At 50.0% G+C, this 24956-nt stretch overlaps 1 protein-coding gene across 17 annotated transcripts in view; it reads right to left on the bottom strand.

The window, feature by feature from the left end:
- Positions 1–24956, bottom strand: part of NFASC (neurofascin) — a 199963-nt gene that overhangs the window by 170583 nt on the left and 4424 nt on the right. The gene's annotated exons all lie outside the window — the stretch shown is intronic.

Here is a 24956-nt window from a genome sequence, read left to right on the forward strand (position 1 = left end):
CATCAGAGCTGGGAGCCTGGGGGCTGGGCCGGGGGCAGGGAAGGAGCTGTCCTTCCCTGCAGATAAGATTCTTCCCTCCACCAGCAGCTGCTTGTCAGGAGGGCAACCCAGGCCACACTACTCTGCAAGGCACCCTCCTTTCCTCCCCCAGCTCCCTGAGGGGCTCACAGATGCTCCCGGCGCCTCTCTGAATGGCCAGCTCCAGGCTCGAGCAGGAAACTCACACACCAGTCAGGCAGCTGAGGCTGCTCTCCAACCACCGGCCCCCGGCAGCCTCCAGCTTAGGGTATGTTTTCCTAATCTTCATGTGTGAGGATCTACAAATCCAGAGAACAGACAAGACCCTTAGCAGCAATTACAAGACTAATAACATTAAGTCTTAAATGGTTATTACCAACCCAGATCCCTTATTAGTTGTGACAGCCAGTGAATTGGGGAAGCAGTGAATTGTAGTGCGTATGAAAAATAACTTTAAAATTCAATTGTTTCTCTGGCTAAGGCTCAGTGCAGCTGCTGGACCTGAGACCCAGGCTCTGGGAAAGGCAGGAGAGTGACCCAGGCACGCGAGGCCTGCTCCTGACTCAGGGATTACCAGAGGCCACCTTCACACCTTGCACACTCAGCACCAGGGGGGACTACAGACCTCCTGCATGCTTCTGGCATCTTCCAGTCCCCTGAGGTTGGGAGGAAGGCACGAAGGAGCAACTTCTGTCGCCGGTGACCTCAGCGCAAGGATGCCTAAGGCAGGGGAAGCGCTGCCCAGCGGCCAGGCTCGAAGGGACCTCCCCACGGACAGCAGCTCCAAGCACAGCGAGAGTGACAAGGAGCTGATTCATTCCACTTGCTGGGAGACGGCGAGGTGTGGCATGAAACAAGCGGCAGTAAAAGCAGCCTGCAGGGCGCCTGCACTAAGGCAAGGGGCCCGGCAGCTGAAAAGGCAGTGGGATGACCTCTGAGAAAGGAGTCAGGCCCTGATCATCCCCCCTAACCGCGGCCACGCGGGGATGGAGACGGGGCTGCTACAGCTCCTGTGAGGACAACATCCCCACGCTGACGGCAGGCAGGCTGCGCCCCACAAGAAGGCTCCGAGACACAAGAAAAACGAAGGGAAGGCGAGGGAGGGCCGGAGGACCTGAGAGGGGAGGGGCAGCTCAGAGAGGCAACTGTCAGGCCAGCCGCAGCGGGCAGCCCGTTGCCATGACGACGCCTTCCTGCGTGGCATCCAGGAATAAATGATTGATCGCAGACACTGCTTTCCCGCCTGCCCAAAGCCCCCAGTGCCCTCTTGGCCGCTGCCATTCATCTCCCCTCCTCCACCTGTTCTGTATTTGGCTGAAAGAGGAACCAAACAGGAACCCAGAGACATCACAGGCCCCCAAGCTCCTCCCCTCACCTCTCTGCCTCCCTGTCCTTCTCACCCTGGCTGCCCTCTTCACCCATCACAGGCTGAACCATGGCCCCTAAAACTCATATGCTGAAGAACCTCAGAATGGGACAGAATTCAGGCCTCCTGAAGAGATAATTACAGTAAAATGAGGTCCTTAGTGCGGGCTCAAACCCAGCATGACTGGTGTTCTTATAAGAACAGAAGGTGGGACACAGGCATGAGCAGAGGGAAACGCAAGCAAGGACACAGGGTGAAGGGGGCCGTCTACAAGCCAAGGTGGAGGCACGCAAGAGGCCGGTCCTGCAGCTGCTCTGACCTTGGACTTCCAGGCTTCAGAACTGGGAGGAAACAAGCTTCTGCTGCTCAAGTCACCAGTCTGTGGTACTTCGTTATGGCTGTCCCAGCAATACACCACCCATATAGGACCCCCTCAAAGCCAGCTGTCATTCTGGGGTGCCAACCAAAATGGAAACATCATCTCAGCAGCAGAGTCAGAGAACTCAGAGGTGCCACGTGTCCACACAGTGGGCTTCCAGGGGCCTGAGGCTGGGAGACGGGACGGCCCAGCCCGGAAAGCGGCCGGCAGACTCAGTGCCGGGAAGCCAGGCTGCGGCAGGCATCCCGGGCTCCTTGGCTTGGGCTGAGCACAGCAGAGTCACCCCACCTCCTGGGCTACCCTAACCTGAAGAACACAAGGCTGCCCCGCGGGCATAACCAGTGCACAACAAGGAATGACAAGAGCCAGAAGCGGCTGGGGCCTCCTGCCTGCACTGAGCAGGCTTAAGGTCCTACCGGGAGAAAGAAGGACCGGTTCGACGGAGTCCAGGGTGTAAAACTGTGCAGGGCGATCAGGTCAAAGGACAAGCACCAGGTGGGGACGTGAGACACGGGACCCCCAGGGCATCACTGCAGGAGCAGAAAATGGTGCGACCGGTGGAAACAACCGTTTGGTGGTTCCTCCACAACTTAACCATAAATTACATGACCCACAATTCTACTCCTAGGCAGACACCTCCAGAATTGAAAACAGGTACCCAAACAACATGCACAGTTTCACAGTGGCCATTCACAAGAGCCAAAAGGTGAAACAGTGCAAAAGTCCATCAGCGCATGAATGGATAAACAGGTTATGATATATACATATGATGGAATATTACTTAGCCATAAAAAGGGATGAAATCCTGATACATGCTACATTGTGGATTAGCGAAAGCCAAGTAAAAGAAGCCAGACCCAAAAGGCTACACATTGTATGGTTTCTCTGATATGAAATGTCCAGGACAGGCAAATCCATACAGACAGAAAGCAGATGAATGGTTGCCAGGGGACAGGGGAGAGGGAGGGGGAAACGGAGAGCAAGTGCTCAGTGGTATGGGCTGCTCTTCTGGGGTGATAGGAAAGTTCTGAAGCTAGAAAGAGGTGGTGGCAACATGGTGAATCTACTAAATGCCACGGAACGGTCCACTTTAAAACTGTTAAAGTTATGTCACGCAAATTGCCTCTCAATAAATTACTTTTTTAAGTTAAGCCCTAGGTACATGGGTAGTTAGTCTAGTCTCCCTACCTTGGTGGGTGCTTCCCCGACATTTCCACTCGTGCGTGCACACACACAGCACGAGCAGAGACTGCTCGGCCTCCTGCTCCACACACACATCCTGCCCTGCAGCTACAGGTTTCCTCACTCGTCCCTTTCCCTCTGCCTCTCTATTAATCATCCTCTCTCCTTTTCTCCACGCATCAAAATACTACTGATCTTTTCACGTCGAGTGCAAAACCTGACTTTTCCACAAAGCTTTCCTCAACGACTCCAGTCAGCAGTGGACTTCCTCCCCACTAATCCCACTGCGGTTTATCAGTTGCCAGAGTCAATTATGTTCGTGCCTGGAATGGCCTTCTTGAGCCTCTTTCTGTGTGTGTAAATCCTGTTCCCACATTAAGATTATAACCTTGAGGAAGACCCTGAGCTGCACACATGTGCTCTGTCTGCAGAGCCCTAACACAGCCTCTGCTGTGCTGCAGAAGCCCATTCCTGGAGTCAGGCGGGCTGAAAGCTGATTCCGGCTCCATGCCTCCCTCACTGACTAAGCCTGAGTCCCAGGGGTCCTCTTCTAGGCTCCCAGTCAGAGTTCTCCAAGCGCTGTAAGGAAGGTCAAATGCAGCAGCCTTACAGGTAAAGAATCCTGCACACTGGGAAGCATGAGGCCACAGAAGGCACTCGTCATAAAGCACACACTCCATAACTGCTTGATGAGCACGGAGAGCTGCCCACACAGCAAACCCCCGGGTTCCAGCATCCCTGAAGGTGGCGGGTCTAGAGAAGCAGGTGTCAGCACAGCCAGGCCTGGAGAGGGTCCATCAGAAACCTGTGTCTCTCCAGGGACTCCCCACGGGACTGAACGGCTCTGCCTGGGCCGGGGTGGAAGGGGACCCTGCAGGAGGACAGACTGGGGCTTCTGGCTAAACACACCATCTCCTGAGGGTCCCCGCTGAGAAAGAGGAGCAGAGATACGCCCAGTTACGGGCTCCCCTGGTGGCTCAGACAGTAACGAATCTGCCTGCAATGCAGGAGACCTGGGTTCGATCCCTGGGTTGGGAAGATCCCCTGGAGAAAAGAATGGCTTCTTCACTCCAGTATTCTTGCCTGGAGATAACCATGGAACAGAGGAGCCTGGTGGGCTGCAGTCCATGGGCTTGCAGAGAATCAGACACGACTGAGTGACTAACACTTTACCACATTCACTTTCAAAGCAGATCTATGCTAAGCTGGGACTGTGGTTCCTGCATCCCTGAGATGAATAAATGACCAGGGGCGGACTGACCAGGCTGGAAGGACTCCAAAGGGGTTCACCTCCACAAGGATTGCAAACCGAAAGAAGATTCTTGTCCTTGGGCAGCAGCAACCAAAGCGTTAATCTCAGAGTGGCGCACACCCCCAGTCCAAGGGTCCCTGCCCTCTCAAACTGTTCCTCACTGCAGGTAATTAGGTCAGCTTAGAGGATTTCCCGTCTAGAGGGTTGGGGAGGCAACCCAATGGAGCCCCATAGTCCCAGGCCATGATCCCTGCTGAGCCGGCCCCTTCCCCCAAGACGGGTGCTCACCTCTGGGGTGGAGGGTCTGGCACCTCCCAGGTGGAGGGTCTGCCACAGAATGAAGGGGCCTGGCTCAAAAAGTGGAAGCAGTTGGGGCCACTTACACGCAACCCCCAGTCACAGTGGGATGGTCCTCGCCCAAGGGTCAGAATGAACGAGAGAAAGAGAAGTGGGAGGATCTGGGCTCCTGCTGAGAGGCTATGACCAGGTGGAGAGGAGCCAGCAGCCTCATGGCAGTCAGGGAACAGTCCAGCAGCAAGATCATGCTAATGGTCAAGTCTAGGTGTGAGAGACTGTCAGGAAGGTTGCTAACCCCACCCAGAAGAGCAGGAAAGAAGCCAATCAGCTCTCCTGTGGTCCATATGTCTGCAGTCTCCCCGCCCTCCCATTTCCTAGGGCAGCAGACATCCAGCAGAGTAGCAGGCAGAAAGGGTGTGTCCTGAGAACCCCACTGAGAAACTCATTCACACCTTCACCATGGGGAGTCCTTCTCACTCTCCAAGTGGGCAGGTCAAGAACATCAGAGACTTCTCTCAACATGTCAGTGAGATATGGAGGGGCTGGCTGGGTTTGATATCATACCAGGAGGTACGCACTGTGTGAACAGCTGTGTTCAGCACACACACACACACACACACACACACACACACACACACAGCAGATGCCTCCCATGGACAGGGACAGAACACAAAGGACTGGCTGAGGGTTACACCCCCTGTGCTTCAGCTGGCTTCATTTTAACTGCACTCCCCAAAGTAGGGGAGCCGGCTACGGAGTCTTGACTATAGAAAGACGCAGAAAGATGCTCTAGACTGGGCTCGGAGAGGCTGGTCAAGTCTAAATGGGTATGAGGAGACACACACACACACAGGAAATGACCAAAGTTGAAGAGGATTAACATATAAAAATATAAGCTAATGTGACTGTGGGAAACTAAAAGCAATCGATTATCTGCAGCAAACAGCTTACTTCTGAGCCTGAATGAATTCAGTGGGTACCCCACTTCTAACATGGGTTCCAAGTATATACAGAAGCATTCATTTTCAGCCTCAATGAAAGAAAAGTTAAGGAAGATAGTCTGTGCAAAAACGACATGCAATCAGTCATTCATAAACCTAATGTGGACCGTAGATTATCTAGGGTTTGGGCTTTCTGTGACATTGCTTCCCATCTGTTAATGTGGTCAGAAAAGCAGCAAGCCAGGCTGGGAGGAAATGGCGTGGAGACAATGTCTACTGACCCAGCAGAGGATGCTGTAGGTGACGTGAGGCCTCAGACGCGTCCCAAGGCCAAGGGCCATTACATCAGGCCTCCATACCTAATGGCCACCAGACCACATCATTGGTGCCTCTTTCAAACATGCAGCTAAAATTCTGATGCCACTGAAGACACATCAACCAGCTCACCCAGCAGAGGCATGCCTAGGAGACTGGTGAGAGGGAGCACTGCAGCAGTGTTCCCAGGACTTCCAAGACCAGGCCCCAAACTCATGATCCCTGGACTGACCTTTGCCAAAGCCAGCTTTTAGCTGGTGGGAGAGAAAGAGAGAGAGCAGTGACCGTTTGGCCACACTCATTTCTGAGCCCCACTGGCATGCTCCAGCCATGCAGGCCAGCAGAGCAGGCCGTCATCCCAGGCCTGGGGTCAACTGGCCTCTACTTAAAACACTTGCTAAGACACAGAGTTCACTTCTTGCAAGGCTTCTCACTCCACTTCTTATTTGGGGGCAGCTCTTAAAGGGTTAGATGATATCTAAGATCCCCTCATATTCTCTAATCCAATCTGAAGTTCTTAAGTAAGTTGGACAGAATGTTGCTTGTTGTAGTTCTGATATCTGGACTCTCAAAGACCGCATCCAATCCTATCTCCAAAAACAACCTAGGAGGAAGGGGCCACACTGTTCACCACCCGCGATCTAGCATTTGAAGAACTGTCACATTCATCATGGTTTTCAGACCCCACACCATCCTAGAATCCCAGTGGAACCAGAAGGAACCTTAGAGGTTGTTCTTGTTAATGTTTCTCCTCTTTCTAGCATGTAATCATGTCAAGGAAATGCTAATATGTTTGTTTTTGCATACTTTTAAGTTTAAAAGTATGCTATTTTAGATCAGATTCAGTCAGTCAGTCAGTTCAGTCGCTCAGTCACGTCTGAGTCTTTGAAACTCCATGGACTGTAGCACGCCAGGCCCCCCTGTCCATCACCAACTCCTGGAGTTTACTCAAACACATACATGTCCATTGTGCTGGGGATGCCATCCAACCATCTCATCCTCTGTCATCCCCTTCTCCTCCCGCCTTCAATCTTTCCCAGCATCAGGGTCTTTTCCAATGAGTCAGCTCTTCACATCAGGTGGCCAAAATACTGGAGTTACCGCTTCAACATCAGTCCTTCCAAGGAACACCCAGGAAGGATTTCCTTTAGGATGAACTGGTTGGATCTCCTTGCAATCCAAGGGACTCTCAGGAGTTTTCTCCAACACCACAGTTCAAAAGCATCAATTCTTTGGTGCTCAGCTTTCTTTATAGTCCAACTCTCACATCCATACATGACTACTGGAAAAACCATGGCCTTGACTAGACAGACCTTTGTTGACAAAGTAATGTCTTTGCTTTTTAATATGCTTTCTAGGTTGGTCATAACTTTCCTTCTAATGAGTAAGGCGTCTTTTAATTTCATGGCTGCAGTCACCATCTGCAGTGATTTTGGAGCCCAGAAAAGTAAAGTCAGCCACTGTTTCCACTGTTTCCCCATCTATTTGCCATGAAGTGATGGAACTGGATGCCATGTTTTCTGAATGTTGAGCTTTAAGCCAACTTTTTCACTCTTCTCTTTCACTTTCATCAAGAGGCTCTTTAGTTCTTCTTCACTTTCTGCCATAAGGGTGGTGTCATCTGCATATCTGAGGTTATTGATATTTCTCCCAGCAATCTTGATTCTGGCTTGTGCTTCATCCAGCCCAGCGTTTCTCATGATGTACTCTGCACATAAGTTAAATAAACAGGGTGACAATATACAGCCTTGACGTACTCCTTTTCCTATTTGGAACCAGTCTGTTGTTCCATGTCCATTTCTAACTGTTGCTTCCTGACCTGCATATAGGTTTCTCAAGAGGCAGGTCAGGCAGTCTGGTATTCCCATCTCTTGAAGAATTTTCCACAGTTTATTGTGATCCACACAGTCAAGGCTTTGGCATAGTCAATAAAGCAGAAATAGATATTTTTTCTGGAACTCTCTTGCTTTTCTGATGATCCAGCAGATGTTGGCGATTTGATCTCTGGTTCCTCTGCCTTTTCTTAGGTCAGATTACCATCAAAAATATTATAAACTGCAGTTGTAACACAATCCTTAATAATGGTTATTGTAGGAATAAATTAAACCCTCTACCTTCCCAACTTGACAAGTTGCCCAATTTAGTTTAGGTTAACTAGATTAAAAAAAGCACAATTTGTTAACACATTTTTAAAAATTTCTATTTTGGCCCTGCCATGCACAGGATCTTAGTTCCCTGAGAAGAGACTGAACCTGGGCCCTTGGCAGTGAGAGGTCACATTGCTAACCACTGGACCATCAGGGAATTCCCTGCTGACACATTTTTAGATGGCATATTATATCATGTTGGGCTTGGTGATCAAATTATAGTAATTTAATCAAATGTTGCTGCTGCTGCTGCTGCTAAGTCACTTCAGTCATGTCCAACTCTGTGTGACCCCATAGACGGCAGCCCAGTAGGCTCCTCTGTCCCTGGGATTCTCCAGGCAAGAATACTGGAGTGGGTTGCCATTTACTTCTCCAGTGCATGAAAGTGAAAAGTGAAAGTGAAGTCGCTCAGTCGTGTCAGACTCTTGGCGACCCCATGGACTGCAGCCTATAAAAATAATCAAAACCTGCTCTCACATCCTGAAGTTGGAACTTCTTATTCTTGGTTGCTCTGTAAGTTTGATATTTTGTTTCTGTAAGAGAAAAGTGTTCAGACTAATTTACATGCATTTCTCTTTTATAGGTGTAAATAGTGTTTATTCCCAGTGAATGAAAATCCACTTTAAGTATAATTATCACTTTTTCTGAGTACTAGAAACATCTTGATGTGCTATATAAAAATTCTGGGAATTTTGTAGAATTATTATTGTGTTCCCCATTAGCTCTGTCACGTTCCATATGCTTCCTGTCTCCACTCATGGTTCATTATGGATAAAAGAAACCATAGATGACTATGAAGAAAAGCAAAGTAAAACTCTGAGAGCAGAAGCACCCTGCAGCCAGCAGTGTTCAGCACACAATACAATCCAGCCCTAATCTCCTCCAAATCCTCACCCCTCACATACCAGCAGAGCCCCAGTCTGTCTCATATTAAGGAGGAAAAAATAGAGCTATTAACTGATTAAAAGCAGAAATGAAGCCAGACGACACTTTAACTACTTGAGAGTCTCCAGAGTTTCAGAATCACAAGGTAGGAAAAGGTCTTGTTCAACCATAACCTCATCTATTGCTACACTGAATTTTTTAGTGAAGAAACTGAGGTCTCCAGGCAAGGATTTAGCTGAGGTCACCTGAGAGTCGGGGCAGAGGCGGCTCGGGACCCAACTCCTGACTCTGAGTCCTCTGCTCTCCCTGTGTGCCTGGCAGTGCCAGGGTGGCTGCAAAGCCATCTGAGGGTGAGGCCCTGTCAGGGGGCCAGACGGGGGAGCAGGAAACAGCTGCACAGCACGCAGGCCGTCCCATCTGCGGGCCACCCCACAGCCGGGCACAGCCCCCTCCCCACAGGAAGTACTCGACCATCGTTTCCTGGGTTATGAATGAAACTGCAGCAGGTCCTGCTTCTATCTCTCCCCTGAGTCAAGGGGCACCTATTCTTGTCCCCTTTCCAGAGTCGGGACAGTTTCCATCTCATCAAGAAAGCAGCTTCTGAAGACCCAGCCGCCAGCACTTCCTGGAGCATAAGCGGACCAGGACACAGAATGGTCCACCATGCTGTCTCAGCCCCTTTGGCTGCTGCAACAAAATACCACAGGCTGGCCGGTTTACAAACAACAGATACTTCCTTCTCACGGTGCTGGAGGCTGGGAGTTTTAGGTCAGGGTGCCAGCACGGTCAGGTTCTGGTGAGCAGCCTCTCTCGGGACAGACGTCTGCCTTCTCACTGCATCCTCACGTAGTGGAAGGGAAGAGCTAGCTCAGGGATCTTTTATAAATAAGGGCACTAATCCCATTCACGAGTGTGCCACCCTCCTGAACTAATCACCTCCCAAAGGCCCTACCTCCTAGTACAATCACCTTAAGCATTAGGTTTTCAACACAGGTAATTTGGCAGGGGCAGGGGGCGGGGACACACACACTTTCAGACCACAGCAGGCCCACGCTTCCGAAAATGAAAGAACTGGACTAGCCATCCTCCGAGTTCGGTCCCTGAACCAGCAGTAGCAGATCAGCCGCTAGCTTGCTAGAAACGCACATTTTGGGCCCCACCCCAGGACGCCTGACTCAGACGCTGTGGGGGCGGGGCCCAGCAGCCAGTGTTCTAAGAGGCCATCCAGGGCACAGCGGCGCAGGCTGGTCTGAGAATCACAGACTAGCCTGTGTTTACGGTCCCTTGCAGCTCTGGCAGCTTCTATCCCAGCCTGAGTAATGAGATGGGGATCTGGATGACGACGGTATCCGCAAACACTGGCAGACTTGTCGCAGCCCCAAGTACTTTCTGAACACTCCACGTAAAATGACTCGTGCCCCAGCGGAAGGCGATCTCTGTAGGGAGGCGCAGCTGCAAGTAGCTGCCGCTGACATGCCCGAGAGTGGGGCCACATCCTCCCACTCAGGGGCTGCTGCCCTCCAAGCCTTGTCCACAGGCCCCAGCGGGAGACCTAAGCAGCAGCCTTTACCCAGGCCAACTGGTCTCCCTGAGCCGCACCTGCCCTCAGTGCTCTGGGACTCTCTTTCCAACTCATCACATCTGACTTCTGTACTTTGAACAATGCAGGAAAATTCAAATAATGGCTTGCATGGTTCACTACTAATTATTTGATTTATTAACAGCTGGGGCTGGGGTGATCGTGTCTGTAAGTTGCAGGCGCAGAGTAGAAGCTAGGCTACAGCTGGGACCAGCAGTGAGACATCCTGAGAAGGGGCAAAGGATCCGCCACGACCCTGTCCGTGTCCTCTGTTCCCAGCAGCCGACTTCTGGCAATAACTCTCAAACCAGGAGAAGAGCGACTGAAAATACACACATCACATCTTAATGGTTGTGATTTCTAAGTGCTTGGGGTTTTTGGCTTGTTAACGCTTTTCAAATTTTATAATTTTACCTTTATAACCAGGAAACTTACATTTAAGAAATAAAATGTGGATTTCTATACTTTATATATGTTTTATTTTAATACAAGTTATTAAAAATAATAGTGACAAAGGGGACTGCATCCAACCCACTGAGTCCTGCTGACCCCTACTACAAGGCAGCATTGGTTTCCAGGTAGGATGGGTGAAATGGACAGAATGAGCTCTCCAGATTTCCCTGGTTGGGCTCTGGGTCCCTGAGTCTCACTGTGTCCCTCTGGGAAACGGGGAAATAACTGTTTCCAGTGGGTTGACAGGAAGACAGACGCAGAGTCAGAAATGAATCCCCAAAGCCCATATTGCCCCCGCCTGTCTGTGTATTCACCGTTTTATCGACATCACAGCTGAGACTAACGCAACTGTGCTCCTCTGGCTCTGGAGGGATCCTGTGGGCTTTCATCTCAGAAAGAGGCAAGCCTGACAACCCCCACCATCACGCCAGCCCCCCAGGGCCTATGCTCCAGGGGAAGGTGAAAATGCAAAGTGGCCTGCCTCCAGATGGAGATGGAGGCGCACCCGTCCGTCACCCAGGGAGGAGCCTCTCAGAACCTACTCGGTTTGTGAAATTTTCTGGAAAGAAAAAATAGGAGGGTTGGGGAATGTCAGGAAAGAGTCAAGTCCTCTACAGCCCCCCAACTTCCCAAGTGCACCAGTGGGTAACCAACACAAGGAAAAGAAGCTGGCGGAATCTCCGCTGCCCACGCAAGCCGACAGCCCAGTAGGGAAAAGAGAGCTGGCCTGGCCCTCCTCCTCCCCACCGTCTCACACTGGCATCTGGGGTGTGGGACGTGGGCCAGAAAGGTGCTTGACAATCAGACGGTGGGGGGGTTCTACCCCTTACTTTGCCACTAGGTTGCTGCCAGCTTTGAGCGAGTCCCTTCCCCAGGCTTCGTCCTCCTCCCACCCAGAGTGAGGGCCTCCCAGCTCAGATGGCTAAGGCTCTTGTGAGATACACAACCAAGGAACCCATGAGCTGTCAGATGGGTGCCTTTTCTTACTCCACCAGGAGGGAACGGGGGGGTGGTCCAGGCAACAGTGGACTCTCTAGTGGGAAAGGACCTCCTCAGCCTTCAGGAGAGCACCGGAGGTTGCGAGCTCAATTAGATGGAATCTGACTGGAATCAGAAGGATCTGAATCGAAGCCCCAGGTGCACAGCTTACTAGCCGAGGAACCTCAGAAAAAAGCCATCAAGCTCCCTGTACTTCCCTTCACTCTCCTGTAAAGCAGGGCCACTGAGAATACTACTTCCTGAATGTGGAGACACTGACTGAAAGCCCTTAGCCTATGGTAAGCTCTGAATATCTGGAAACTGCCATCATTCTAACCTCACTCTTCCTATTGTTACTACTGCTGCTTCTATGACAACAACGGGGGGTGGGGGCGGTGTGGGGAGGGTCACAGGCCACTAATGCCTAGGACTCATGACCACGGCACCCTTCCTGTCCTCCCACTGGGGGTCAGGCAGATAACCAAGGTCAGTGTACCACATCTGCAAGAAGAAAACCACACGGGTTCCTGACAGTCACGTATCAGCTCTGAGTTACCTCCACCCAGAGGAACCCCCAGTAAAGAAAGAGGTCTGCTTTTCAGGAGGCTTAAGACCTTCCTTACCCATCCTCTCTGTCCCTCTCCCACTCACGCACACACACACACCCATCCTCTCCCTCCCCTTCCACTCGTGCACACACACACATGCACATGCACGCACACACACACCCATCCTCTCCCTCCCTCTCCACTCACGCACGCACACACACACACACCCCTCTCCCTCCCTCTCCACTCACGCACACACACACCCATCCTCTCCCTTCCCCTCCACTCACGCACACACACACACGCACGCACACAGCACACATACGCACGCACACACACAGCCATCCTCTCCTTCCCCCTCCACTCGCACACACACACACCCATCCTCTCCCTCCCTCTCCATTCATGCACACATGCACACACACACACACGCATGGACACCCACACACACACCCATCCTCTCCCTCTCTCTCCACTCACGCGCGCACACACACACACACACACACACACGCATGCACACGCACTCACAGAGCCCGCAGTTTTCCATCGGTACCATGGAGGATTCTAGGACACACTGGGGCAAAGGTTGAGCAGGTGCCAGCTGCCCAGCTGCAGCTGAATACAGGGCTCAGAGCAATCTACACAAAACAAGTTCAAACCGAACAAGCAAGCCAGCCAGCAGCCACACAGCCAGTGGTGATGCAAGAAGACAGTGGGCCCTTCCCAGGCCTGGCCACCAAGTCCCAGGGCTGGTGAGACCAGGACTTGAAACCGTGCCAGAGCTGGGAGCGGGTAGCAATGGTCAATGGCGTTCAGGGCCAGAGCTGCTTGAGCTGCTCGCCATCGCCCACTGAGGGATCCAGGGCCTGCCTTGCACTGGACACCAGCTGAGCCCCGTGTCCCAGGAGACACCCAGCAGAGAGCAGACTGGGAATCCACAGGTAGAAAACATGGCTTGCCTCTGCTCTGATGCACGCTGCTTCCTCAACTGGTCACCAGCTCCCTATGCTTTGGTTTCCCCACCTCTACAGCAGAAGCAATCATGAGCTTAGGGTGTTAACTCAGTGTGGCAAACAGATGATTAAGATACAAGTAGATTATAGGAAGCCAGACAAGGGAAATGAAATGGTTTATAACTGGAAATGAACTCTCATACTCTGGCCTGATAGGCAGCCTCACTTCTGCCTCTGTTTCATTGATTAACCTTGTGTTGATTTCCTTGCTGTGTCTGTGCCTCAGAGAAGCCATCCCTTCCTCCCTGCCACCCTTTTTCATTGTAGGTGTGGCCAAAATGAAATTAGAAAATTAGAGCTTGAGAATTACCAGACTATCCATTTCTTCTGAATTTCCATCCGCCCTTGTTTACAGGAGACACTCTCTAATGAGCTTGTTAGGCACACAGAAAAAGTAACAGCTCCATCTTTCAAAGCTCCACTCTGAATCGCCTCCTTGAATCTTCCAAGCTACCATAGATTGAAATGAACTCTCAAACTCCAAGAGCGCTGTGCTCCAAACCATGCATTGCATCATCCTTATTACTTTGTGTAGTTAGCCTTCTTCACCACGCATGGATGCCTGGAACGCTTGCTCAACTAGAGTGCAAGGTTTCTGAGCAAACATGGCCTCTTCCCTCTCCACTGTAATTCTCACAGTACCCAGCACACAAATGAGCACCTGTTTGAGGCTCAAAAATATTTTTTGGTTGCTCCCCAAAGTCGTTAGGTGTACTTGAATAAGGCTGGGCATGAAGCTACAGAAGGGAAGGTGGGGAAGTAACAGCAGCAGCTCAGTTTCATCAGGCGCTTCTTATCTGCCAAAGATCACACCACTAATGAGCAGAGAGGCAGACTGGAATCCAAGCAGCCTGACTCCAGGCCCTTGCTCTTACACCATCTTCTACTTCCAAGACAAGATGCATGCCCTTGAGCATTCCACTTTGGGAGCTGAGAAAAACCAATCTGGGAGGGCAGAAAGAAAAGAACGCAGGCAAATAATCTGCAGCAAAAATAGTCCAAGCCAGTATAATATCTTTAGCCACTACTGAGTATCCCTTGGCCTGTTTTAGTCTGTCCCCGACGTAACGCATCTGGGTAGACCCAAGATGATCTCACCAGCCTGGTGAGAAACAAAAGCATTCTTGCTCTCAGAAGCCCCACTGTAATTTTTTAGGTTGCCATCCAGAAGCTTTTTCTTTATTTTTCAAGGCTTAATAATGCATAGGAACCATGGGATGTGTTCAGAGACTTTCTCAGTCTGACTTGGAATGGGGCCCTGACCCCACTCCTGCACCAGAACCTTCCAGAAGGGTCCAGCCACACAGCATTCATAGTCTTTTGCTACATCTCCTTTTATCTTGCATGCATGCTAAGTTGCTTCAGTTGCACAGGACTCTTTTCAACCCTATGGATGTAGCCCACCAGGCTCTTCTGTCCATGGCATTCTACAAGCAAGAAAAGTGGAGTGGGTTGCCATAGCTTCCTCCAGGGGATCTTCCCAACCCAGGGATTGACCCCACGTGTCCTGTGGCTCCTGAACTGCAGGCAGATTCTTAACTGCTGAGCGACCACGGGAAGGCCCCTTTTATCTTCGCAGACGGTGACTACAGCCATGAAATTAAAAGACGCTTGCTCCTTGGAAAAAAGCTATGACCAATCTAGAGAGCATATTAAAAAGCAGAGATATTACTTTGCCAACAAAGATCCATCTAGCCAAAGCTATGGTTTTTCTAGTAGTCATATATGGATATGAGAGTTGGACTATAAAGAAAGCTGAGCACCAAAGAATTGATGCTTTTGAACTATGGTGTTGGAGAAGACTCTTGAGAGTCCCTTGGAAGGAGACCCAACCAATCTATCCTAAAGGAAATCAGTCCTGAATATTCTTTGGAAGGACTGATGCTGAAGCTGAAGCACCAATACTATGGCCACCTGATGTGAAGAATTGACTCCTTGGAAAAGACCCTGATGCTGGAAAAGATTGAAGGCGGGAGGAGAAGGGGGAAACAGAGGATGAGATGGTTGGATGGCATCATCAACTCAATGGACATGAGTTTGAGTAAACTCCGGGAGTTGGTGATGGACAGGGAAGCCTGGTGTGCTGCAGTCCATGGGGTCGCAAAGAGTTGGACACGACTAAGCAACTGAACTGAACTCCCCTAACCTGCACACTCTACACCTGTCGGTGCAGCATGAAGGCCCCCACTGCGTGAAGGCAGCCAGATGAAGGAAAAGAGCCAGAGGCCTGGGGCCACCGGCCAAACCCACCCAAGTCGCAGAGCCTAGGAGGCTCATGCTGATTCCTACACAACCCAGGACGGGTTGTGCTGGAACACCCCAGTCCAGGAGAGTGAAAAAGATTAAAGTACTAAGACCACAGACCTCTAAGTTAGACAGGGTATTTAACAGTGTCACACAGACAGGTTGTGGGTGGCCAAGCTTCTGGGTTATCCGTCAGTTCAGTTCAGTCGCTGAGTCGTGTCTAACTCTTTTTGACCCCATGGACTACAGCACGCCAGGCTTCCTTGTCCATCACCAACTCCCAGAGTTCACTCAAACTCATGTCCATTGAGTCGGTGATGCCATCCAACCATCCCACCCTCTGTCATCCCCTTCTCCTCCCGCCTTCAATCCTTCCCAGCATCAGCTTCTTTTCCAATGAGTCAGTTCTTCCCATCAGGTGGCCAAAGTATTGGAGTTTCAGCTTTAGCATCAGTCCTTCCAATGAATATTCAGAACTGATTTCCTTTGGATGGACTGGTTGGATCTCCTTGCAGTGCAAGGGACTCTCAAGAGTCTTCTCCAACACCACAGTTCCAAAGCATCAGTTCTTCCGGGTGACAGGGGATTCATTTTTTAGCCCAGGCCTAACTGGATGTCCTTATTCTTATCAGAGGGGCAGCATATGCTGAGCACGCACAACCCGAGACAGAAAACAGAGCTGTCAGAAACAGAAACCCCTAGCGACACTCAGAGAGAAAGAAAAGCCAAAATATGAAATGGAGATTTAGCAGAGAAAATACTGAAGCAACACAATGCATAAACACTCTGTACTTAAAAGTAAACACTGAACAAAACAAAGTTTAAGAGAGGTCTGGATGTTATAATACTGGCTTTGAAACAGGAAAGCAGTATCTCAGCACAGAATTTCATGGAATGCATGAGAGGAAAAAATCAAACTGCAACAGAGCAAGAGGGTAAATGTGGAGCAGATATAAAAGAGAGTCAGTCATTTCTCAGTGAGGAGCATTAGAAATTCATAGCCAAGCCACAAGCTGGGATATCTGCAGCACATGTACAGTCATGCCTGAGTTTCCTACCCAGATATACAGGAGAGGAAATTCCCATCCTACAGTCAAATATTTTTTTTTTTTTTTGGTCCTCTAAGTATGGATTCCATTAGTCTCAGCTAACACCTGATAAGGTCTTTAAAGAACTCTTCCAACTCCAAGTAAAGACAGATAAGCACCTGGACGAGGTAGGTCCCTGCATAACTGGTCAGACCACGAAGACAGCCCTCCTCTCTGTTTCACTCAACAGCTTAGCCAGGATAGCTCCTGCCAGGGGGTGTCCTTGTAATACTGGCAGCATTACTGAGGTTAGAGAGGAGGACAGGGGGACAACAGACATTGGGTCTCCTCTGCACGCTGGGTCTACTGGGGAAGAACCCCCATGCACAGCGCAGGGTCGGAGCATGGGTACCAGGTGATGAAAATCATCTGCTGATGTTACACTTGTGGATGAAGGAGGCTCCCGGGAGTGTCCCCTTTCAGGGCCCCATTTTCTTATAGCAGAGCACCAGCATGAAAGGCAAGCCTAGACAGGCAAAACAGACGAGAGCTGGGCTCAGAGGCTCCGTCCAGCAGAGAGGGGACCACAGGGGCAGATGGTGATTCTTGCATGGGGAAGGGGCCGTAGCTCCCACCCGAGTCCTGATGAAGCCTCCGAGCAATGGTGTTACAATATCACGTTGGTCAAGACTCAGAAGGCTCCAGGGCCATCAGACCCTAACATGTCCTAACAGAAGACTGGAGCTTCTGTGTTCCCAGACCTTTATCTCACTCTTCAATATAAGTGACTCTCAGACACGGTAACTTCTCAAACAAGGGACCAACAGCACATGTTGGAATTCAGAGCTATCCATTGGGTAATGAGCCAGGAGGAGGAGACTTTGGGATCAGATTCAATCCCAGCTTTGCCACTTAGAGCTATCTTACTTCGGGCCCGTTCTGAGCCCCTATCCTTCCAAGTGATGGGTATAAATATCCAGTCCAAGGCTGTGATGGATCAGTGAATTGACAGAAGCCACACATCTAGCAGAGTCCTTGACACAGGGCTAATGTCCAGTCAACCCTGCCTCCCTTAGCCCCTGGCTGTCCTGCGGACAGAGGCACACACGGTGGGACCAGGGAGGGTCTTCCGACAAGGGCTGGAAGCCCAGCACCTACAGCTCAGCCAGACGCTGTTTAAACGGATCCTTACACAAACACAACTGCTTAAATGCACAACAGCATTTATAGAGTGCCTTCTCCTATATAGTTCTTAAACAGTCCCATTAGGTAGGCATTATTATCCCCATTTCACAACTGGGAAATTTAAAGCTAAAGAAGGTTAAATAAGCGGTTCTAGTCCCTTCAGGTCCCTAACCCAGTGCCCTTCCTGCCACCCGATACTAGAATAATCATCCATTTACTGTCTACTTCTTGTAAGTCTGCTCTGGGCCTGAATGCAGGGCTGGAGGCCCACTGGGACTGGCTCCAGGAGCAGCGCCAGCCTGCCCTATGCCGGCCACAGGCTTCTATGCCTCACGGCTGGTGACGCGCCGCTGGGAGCAGAGGTCAACGTGATACGGCCAGCCGAGCTGACCACCGTGTGCTGACTGAGGACCGCTGTGGGCGAGGCTGGTGGGTAAGACATTCTGCATCCTCAAGGCACTGCTCATCTCTTGGGCTAAGAAAGGAACAGCCAGGTGAAAAGTAGATCCAAGGAGGAGAACACCCATCCAGAGAGCCAGTGGTTCTCAGCCTGGGTGGTACATTAGAATCAACGAGGGGCTTCCCTGGTGGCTCAGTGTAAAGAATCCACCTGCCAGGGCAGGGGACACGGATTGGATGTCTGGTCTGAGAAGCTCCCTCGTGCCTCAGAGCAGCGGAGCCCACGTGCCTATGCTCTAGAGCTGGGGAACCGCAACTGCGCCCATGCACCACAACCGCCGAAGCCCGTGTGCCTCGAGTCTGTGCCCTGAAACGAGAGAGGCCACTGCAGCGAGAGGCCCACGCGCTGCAAAAAGGGGAGACCCACGCGGCCCCAACTAGAGAAACGCCCGTGCACAGCGAAGACCCAGCACAGGCAAAAATAAATCAGTAAATAAAGTTACAGATCACCAAGAGGAAACCGAAACACTCCTATGCTGAGGTTCAACTCTTTGAGACTGATTTAATCGGCATCAAGTGGGTCCCAGCATCAGCACATCTGAACATCTCTCCAGGTGAAGCTAACTCATTGCCAGGTTGAGAACACACGTGCAGGGTGCTGCCAGTCGGTGCGGTTTACTGACGAGTGGTACCAGCCCTACTTCGGAGCTTGTCAGAAATGCAGACGCTCAGGCCCAGTCCAAACCCACTGATTCTGCCCCGCACTTTAACAAGATCCCCGGGGACTCACGGGCGCGTGGAGGACAAGCAAGGGTAGGCTCCGTCCTGGGAGTCAATCAGAGAAGGCCCTCCCAGCCCTGCTGAGAGATACAGCCCACCTGCTCCCCACCACGCAGGGCACACCCCTGAGAGGAGAGCTGGGGTGACCGCAGGGAGCCGCCTCACTCAACTCTGCACCTCCTGTCCCCGCAGAGTCACACCTGAGCCTGCATGATGCTGCTCCACGGACCAGAGCCACCGGAGCCCCAGCAAGCCCCTCTGCGAGCAGGAGGGAATCTGAGAGCAGGACCCTGCCACCGTTTCAGTGACAAGAAGAAAAAGGAGTTTCTTCCCCTTGCATCTCCCTCCCCCCATCGGCGCGTCTCCACCACAGAAGAGGCAAGCTCAGGACAGCGGCGCCTCAGCCCAGCCTCAGAGAGACAGTGGGCAGCCCGACCCACCATAAAGGCAGCTCTGTCTCTGCAGGCACGGGGTGGCTGGTACCAGCTAAGCCTCGCGAAGGAGGGAATCCTCCAGAGAAGGCCAGACACACACACAGGGCGGGCCTGCCAGCGCCCCGCGCCCCTCCCCCAGCTCTGCATCCCCGCAGCCCGGCAGTCTTCGTTTCCATCAGTGTGTTTGTGTGTGTAATTTTTCTCACGTGCTGGCCTTTGCTCTCCTGTTAGACTGAGATCAACCCTCCCTGGCTCCTCCTTTGTCACTGCCCAGAATACCAAGTACCGAGACTTAGGCCCAGCAGGGGTTTGAGAAATATTATTTGTATTCATGCGCACGCATTTTCTAGGAGTCAAACCCATAGCTCCAGGCTAACAAAGAGCTACTCACAAGCAGGCATTTATTAAGGATTATTATCAGAAAACTGAGATTCTATGTAAGAAAACTAGAAAGCATGGCTTCAAAAAGCACACACTCTGGTTTAGGAAACTAGACTTATACACAGAAAGCCTAAGACGGAGACGCAAAGAAACCAAACATATTTAGAATAAGCTTACACAGACCTCTGTGCACAGACTCATAACAACACAATGGAAACTTTCTCTTCCAGTTTGCTGACAGTTTGTTATTACTTGCTTATTGATTGGCATTTTAAAGCATTTTCCCCTCTGGTATTTCTACCACTGACCACATCCACTATACCAGGTAAACAAGATGAAATGACGCCTACAGTCAGAAAGGAAGATGAATCAAGACCAGGAACTTCTCTCTGTTGGATGCCCACAAACATCTGACGTAACAGTACAAAATGTGTACCCCATCTCACCACAGAGTCAAGTGTCCAGAGCCATACACACTGAGTTCCTGGCCCATTTGAGGCTCCAGAAAGTCTCGGATCAGGTCCCTGGGACTAGAGCCAGAATCCAAGGAGCCTTCTCCCTGCCCTTGAAAGGAAAACCGCAGTGCATTCACGTATGGTTGTTCTCATTGTGACAAAAAAGGGCAAAACTCACAGCCACGCACAGACCTTCAGTCAGAGTCAGCATGAGGTTTTCTCCAGCAGTGGGTCAAACTCCTCCCCATTCAAAAGTCCATTTTTGCTCTAAGTCAAACAGATTCGGGCATGAGAGACAAATATGCAAAGGTAAGTAGCAAATTGCAAAGATTCTGACACTAGAGCTGTGCAGGATATTTAAATTAAATTAAAATTTCAGTTCTCAGTCACATTAGCCACTTTTCAAGTGCCCAACGGCTATGTGTGGCCAGTGGTTACCATGCTGGAAAACGCAGATACAGAATAATCCCACCATCACAGAAGGCTCTATTGGACAGCACAAATATTGAACATCTAGATTTTCATTTAAAGAAATGAGTAGGGTCTTCTGGGGACTTCTGTTGTTCTATCCAGGTGTGCTGGAGAGGTTTTAGATACATTTCAGAATGTTGGGTAGAAAGAGTACCTTTTCACAATGAAAGAGGCAATGTGCTGGGAGTCTCATGTAAACACAAACACTCTAAGGCAAAATTTGCAAGGCTACAAACTGGGTCATTTTAACACGCATATGTGCACACACATGGTCTCTCCTTCTTAAAAGGGCCATTACTAGTTTCTCCTAACCCAAACTTTTGCTTTCATCACAAAGATTGTGAAGTCAAATGCTGCAAACCAATTTGGTGCCCCAAAGCCCACATGCTACCTAGTCCTAGCCAGAACTGTTTTCCAGATCCCTCTTGGATGGTTCTAAGCATTCCCTGGCTTTATTTTTTAGCATGGCATCACTAGGGAGAAAAATCTTTCAGATGGCAGGTCAGCACCTTGGACAGCGATAAGCTCCCTGCCTGCCAAGGAAGAGTTCCAGTCCTCCCCATTGCCCGAGGCACCCTTCAGAAACAACACTCCCCAGACAGCACCGCCTGTGCAGGGATGTCACTCAGGTCTCCTAACGCCACGATCTTGTTCAGAACAAGAGCAAGCTCAGCTAAGAAGCCTAAATGCTCCTCACCAACTTCAAGACCAAAGTCCAGCTTCTAGTCAGATTCAGGACTCTCTGGAGTCTGGCCCCAGCTGGCCCCTCCAGCTGTACCTTCCACTGTTCCAGCCTGGCCAAGTCAATGCCAGAGGACCACTTCCCTCCTCTAAACCTTTGATTATGCTCCTTTAGCCCATTTCCTTCCTTTATCTCCTACCCATCTCTGGGGACCCAGATCAGCCCCTGCATCTCTTCAAAATCTTCCCAAAGGACTTTAGTCTACATTGGTATCCTCTCTTTTCTGACATACCAAGGCATTTCTAGTTTAGATCATGCTTTAAGGAACTTAATTACATACCCTCTTGTACAATTACTAGGTTCGTATGCAGAGTTTAAAGTTCCCAGTGTCCTGGTACATGGAAGACCTAGCTTTGCCAGCAACTAGACATTTTGATCATAAAATAATGATCTTAGATAAAACCATCTCTAACATTCTATGAGTTGAAGATTCTCTCAAAACAAGTTGCCACCCAGAAGTGTGCTATGCTCATAATAGAGGCTTCAAAGACTAACTGCAGATGCAATGAACACCAAGCAAAAAAAAAAAAACACACAAAAAAACAAAACCAAGGCACAGCTCAGAGCTGGCAACAGCTAGACAACCCTGGTTTAGCTTCCAACATGAGTCACAAAGGCTTCATTTCCACTCAGTGCGTGATGACGAACAGAAAGAGATCCTGTTTCTGTCCTTTCCTACGTCACAGCACGGGAAAACTGCCTGTGGCCTCAGAGAACACGTCACCTTCAACATGTGGAAAAATATCGCACAGTGGGTATTGTAACACGGGCATTATAACAATGCTTCTCATACAGACATCCATGGGCAGGCCAACCAATACCTGACCGCAGTGCACTCACCCCACTACTAATTATGCATAAGCCCAGACAGACTATGGAAAATAACAAAAAACATAATTTTGTTGGTGCCCCCAAATAAAATTCTGATTGGTCTTACAAGTCAAGAGGTTCCAAAGGGGAGTGAGAACTGACTTAAAATCTCAGCTCAACATTTTACTTTTTGTCAAAATGATTGTTATATGACCTCCTTGTGTTTAAAATCCTGTTCTCAAAGCACCAACTTACAGATCCACATACAATAGGATACAGGGATGGCTCTTTCCCTCATGCACATGGAGAAATGAAGAGTTTAATAACTTCTGTATTGCAAATAAAGATCACATTAGAATGAGAATCCAGTTGAAACAATTTCAATAACATAAGCAACATGCACACATAAACATTCATATACTTGTATACACATACATTCAAAGAATTCTTAATAATATAAAGAGATGAGTTATGAAATTCACCGAGCCTGGAACTGGAAGATTCCACTGAATTCTTGCAAAAAAGTGTTACTGCCAAAGCAAATTGGCCAGCATCAGTAAAGAAGGAACTCTCATCACTGGGAAAAGTCCTTGGAATTGCTCTGCCAGCCATTCACTCTCATCCCAGAAAGTCACAAGATCTGAGAACAAAATTTAGCATCTGGTCAACCGACCCCAGTTGGTCTAAACTGGATCCAGGAAAGTGAGCCCAGCATGAAGGCCACAATCATCCTGTCCTAAGCCCTTCCCCAAGTCGACCATTTTAAGTGCTCAGAGAGGGAAAGCAGTGAGACCCCAGGGTAATTAGGTTAGAAAAGTAGACTCCGGCACTCAGGGACCTCTATGACTATGTGTCAGTACAGTGCTCCACATATGTTCCTCACTACTGAATTACATGCATCCACCACCCAAGCCATGCCATTTATTCATCGTGACTCAAACACCCCTGCATATTCCTGCCATTGAATCTGCAGTCCTCCAGCAGCTCTGATTACCAAGTCTTCAAATCTTGATGTCTCAAGATCCCCCTCAATTATTTCCTCCTGCAAGAGGCTTTTCCAGATCGTCCAAGCCCAATATAATCTCCTGTCAACCTTTTAGCATTTACTGTCTGGAATTAGCAAGTATTTCTTGTATTTGAATATATATATATATCTTATCTCCATTAGAGTGGAGACAAGGTCTTGTGAGCCTCCATTTTGCTCCAGAAGATGGTGTGGTACCCGCTACCCACATAGCACATGTTCAATAAATGTTTGGTGATGATGATAAGAACAGTAAGACCTCTCCAAAGGTTCCTGTTACCCAAGGACAGACCCAGATATACAACTATGCCCATAGGACTGCGTGGGGCAGGCAGAAAGAACCCAAAAGGGAACCCACGTGGTGGGCAACAGCTCACACAGCCTTCCTCCAACTCCAGTGCCAAGGGCTTCCTCATTCTAGGACTGAGTCAGAAATCCTCCCTTCCTACCCTTGAGCCGCTGCTCCCAAGCTGTTTATCTCGTTAAGTCTGTTTATTGTGATCCTGGTAAGAGGTTCTGAAGCCCTCCAAGCCCCTCTCTAATTAAATTCATTAGAACAGATTGGGGCTTTCTTTCTGCATCTCAGAAAAATTAACAACATGATTAGCATCATAATGCTGGGGAGATGGGCTGCCAGGGAGGCCTTTCAGGAGGGGCTGGCCCAGTCTGGGAGGGGAAAAGTGAGGGGGAGCAGGTGAAGAAGAAGGCAGATGCTCAGACAGCTGCTTCCCAGAGGAGGGGAGCTACGGGGTCAGAGGGGATGGTGGAGTCAGCGGAGATGGTGACAGCTTGAGGGGATGACCCAACAGGCCCCAGCACTCCAACTTTTTCAAGGCATGGCTTTTGGGAGAGGGAAGGCAAGACAAGAAATTAATCCATGACATAAATTCCAGAGACACGGGCTTCTGGGACTAGAGACTTTCAGCAATCTCTAGTGTTAGAGAGAGAAACATATCGAGGCTCTGTTAATGATGGCATCATCGACTCGATGGACAGGAGTTTGAGCAAGCTCCGGAGTTCATGATGGACAGGGAGGCCTGGTGTGCTGCAGTCTATGGGGTTGCAAAGAGTCGGACACACTGAGTGACTGAGCTGAACTGTACTGAATGCTGGGGCTGTAAGTAAAACAAGCCCCTCGGGCTGTTCATGACGATGTCCCTTCGGTAAGGCTCTACTACAGGAAAATGGGGCGAGCAGGCACAGGTAGGCACGTCACTTCTTTCCCAGAGAACCTGATCCCACAGAGTTCTTGCTTATACCCCTGGTGGGTTCTCTCATCTAGAAAATTCTCACCTTCCCTTCCTTACCAAAACTCTACCAACCTTTCAAGGTTCCGCTCCATTTCCACACCCCTGTAAAGAACAGTTAGCATTTGGTATTTACTGCTGGCCAAGGAGGGTGCTGGAGTCTTCTCTGCCTTATCACATGTAATCCCTAACACAGTTCTGCAAAGTTCATATTAACGGTCCCATATTACAGACTGGGAGACCGAAGCTCCTCAGCCAGTAAGTGAAAGAACTAAGCTTTGACCGAAGGTCTGTCTGAAGCCAAAGCTGAGCAGCTTTCACAATGTCACCTCCCTGACTCCATAAGCCATACTGAGGCATAACTCCTTCCTTGGAAATCTCACTGCCCAGGGTCTGAAGACTT

This window comes from Bubalus bubalis, chromosome 5, assembly GCF_019923935.1.
Source record: "Bubalus bubalis isolate 160015118507 breed Murrah chromosome 5, NDDB_SH_1, whole genome shotgun sequence".
Taxonomy (NCBI): domain Eukaryota; kingdom Metazoa; phylum Chordata; class Mammalia; order Artiodactyla; family Bovidae; genus Bubalus; species Bubalus bubalis.